The sequence below is a fragment of the Palaemon carinicauda genome, chromosome 26 (assembly GCF_036898095.1).
Source record: "Palaemon carinicauda isolate YSFRI2023 chromosome 26, ASM3689809v2, whole genome shotgun sequence".
NCBI classification, from domain to species: domain Eukaryota; kingdom Metazoa; phylum Arthropoda; class Malacostraca; order Decapoda; family Palaemonidae; genus Palaemon; species Palaemon carinicauda.
In genome coordinates this window covers 58,758,448-58,761,337 of record NC_090750.1, presented here as the reverse complement: position 1 = coordinate 58,761,337, position 2,890 = coordinate 58,758,448, and positions in this window count along the sequence as shown.

The window sequence follows — 2,890 nt, the reverse complement described above, 5'->3', positions numbered from 1 at the left end:
TACTCACCCCTTTGTTCGTTTATTGATAATTCTGCTTACTGTTTACACCCGTTCACTTATCCCTTTGTTCGTTTTACACCTCTTTACTCACCCCTTTGTTCGTTTATTGATAATTCTGCTTACTGTTTACACCCGTTCACTTATCCCTTTGTTCGTTTTACACCTGTTTACTCACCCCTTTGTTCGTTTATTGATAATTCTGCTTACTGTTTACACACGTTCATTTATACCTTTGTTTGTTTTACACCTCTTTACTCACCCCTTTGTTCGTTTATTGATAATTCTGCTTACTGTTTACACCCGTTCACTTATCCCTTTGTTCGTTTTACACCTCTTTACTCACCCCTTTGTTCGTTTATTGATCATTCTGCTTACTCTTTACACCCGTGCACTTATCTCTTTGTTCGTTTTACACCTGTTTACTCACCCCTTTGTTCGTTTATTGATAATTCTGCTTACTGTTTACACCCGTTCACTAATCCCTTTGTTCGTTTTACACCTGTTTACTCACCCCTTTGTTCGTTTATTGATAATTCTGCTTACTGTTTACACTCGTTTACTTATCCCCTTGTTCGTTTTACACCTCTTTACTCACCCCTTTGTTCGTTTATTGATAATTCTGCTTACTGTTACCACCCGTTTACTTATCCCTTTGTTCGTTTTACACCTCTTTACTCACCCCTTTGTTCGTTTATTGATAATTCTGCTTACTGTTTACACGCGTTTACTTATCCCTTTGTTCGTTTTACACCTCTTTACTCACCCCTTTGTTCGTTTATTGATAATTCTGCTTACTGTTTACACCCGTTCACTTATCCCTTTGTTCTTTTTACACCCGTTTACTCATCCCTTTGTTTGTTTATTAATAATTCTGCTTACTGTTTACATCCGTTTACTTACCCCTTTGTTCGTTTTACACCTCTTTACTCACCCCTTTGTTCGTTTATTGATAATTCTGCTTACTGTTTACACCCGTTTACTTATCCCTTTGTGGTAATTATGAATATAGAATGGATCAGAATAAAGACTTCAAGTAAACGCTAAATCCAAATGTGAAATTGAAACAAAAATTAAAACGAAAGAAAGAAAGAATTAAAAAAAGATAACTATATTCGTTTTCTACTCGATATCTCCGCCAATAGGAGACCATAAAATTGAAAATGTAAATAAAAGAAAGAAAGAGTATATTCCCTATAATTGCTCAAGTATCAGTAGTTGTTAAAAGAAGATGCATCAGGACTGACTTGGGCTACCTACCTAGCTCGCCACCGAAAAGGGATAAAATTGAAAATGTAAATAAAACACGAGAAACGGTTACGATTATGGAATAAAAGCTGTGTGATTGGTGCCCGTGATGTGGGTACTTAGGGAAAAGTGACTTGTATGGATAAACATTAAAATACTAAGTAATAAACTCTACTTTGAAAGTTCTTCCATACTACATCCTTTGGCGCTGTGATCCGAAGAGCTGGGCGAATTGTGGAATTACGTGATCCTTGCGATGTCTGTGATCATTTTAATATCCAACTGTGAAAAGCCAATGTTACGGCAATTCGATCCGTAAAGATAATTGAAAAAAAAAGGCAGGCAATAACTGTGTTCCGGCACCTGTGAAAACCATTTTCCTGTATTATCATGAATACTGTTTCTCTTTTTTTTTCTACCTTTTTTCTTTTCTGGTCTTATACCACCACCCCTTCAATTCCCCTGGGTTACAAAAAGTACAGCTCTGGGATCGCATCCTTCATAATCTTATTGACTCGCTGCGTATTACCTGCGGTTTACATATCAATCTAGGAAACAATAAGGATTTGATGAGGACCTTTGAGAAAGGAGTTTGTCCGGCGTAATGATACAGACGCTTCAGCCATGTCAGTCGGGCTCCCACCGCCTGGTTAAGTTGCCAATTAGTTTTATATTTCGTTAAACATGATTTAAATTGCTATAAATATTAGACAATAAGGTACTGATTCTTATTTAAGAAAAGGATATATAATAATTTTCAAAAATAGAATATATAATATGACTTGATTTTACTTGAAAATAATTAAAACTAATTACGATTATCAAATACTTTTTTAGGAGCATTAATCAACTAAATGGCAACTTTCCTGTCAGGGAGGTATAAAGGATATGTAATGATTTTTGAAAATAGAATATATAATATGGCTCAATTTTACTTAAAGATAATTAATAATAATTACATTTATTGAATAATTTTTAGGAGCGTTAATCAACTAAATGGCAACTTTCCCGCCAGGGAGGTATAAAAGCTTTCTGGGGTAAGGAAAGGGGGGGGGGGGGGGGTAAGTTTGGGGTTATGTAATGACATGCCTCCCAGGGTTAAAAAGAGAAGACAATGATATCTCTCGCCCTTTATCTTCTAATGTACGCTATGATTTGCCGGCGATGCAGTTTCGAGTGTGTGTGTGTGTGCGTGTGTGTATGTATGTGTGTGTGTATGTATGTACGGAGATATTATCATAGAGTATTGATTTCTATTTTCTCAGGAAGATGTCGACTAATGTTAGCCTTTATTTGCGTCCAGATTTCCGGTTGATTGTTTTTTCTCCTCCTTGTCGCCTATTCTCTCTCTCTCTCTCTCTCTCTCTCTCTCTCTCTCTCTTTCTTCATTCCCTCCTTCCTCACTGTCTCTTGGTCTTCATTATTCTTTTTTTATATAAAAAAATCAACATCAATTTGGAGTGTAAAATCAGAGGCTAGAAAGATACAAAGTGGAACTTCAGGTGAATTGAAAATTAGTCTTCTTTTTTCCTTTAAAGGTTGCTTATGAATGGCAGATTCAAGGAACAGTGACATTGCCCTATCGAGCAGGACAATGCTCTAGAGACTGATCATATATACATATGATCAGAGCCCAAGCTAGGAC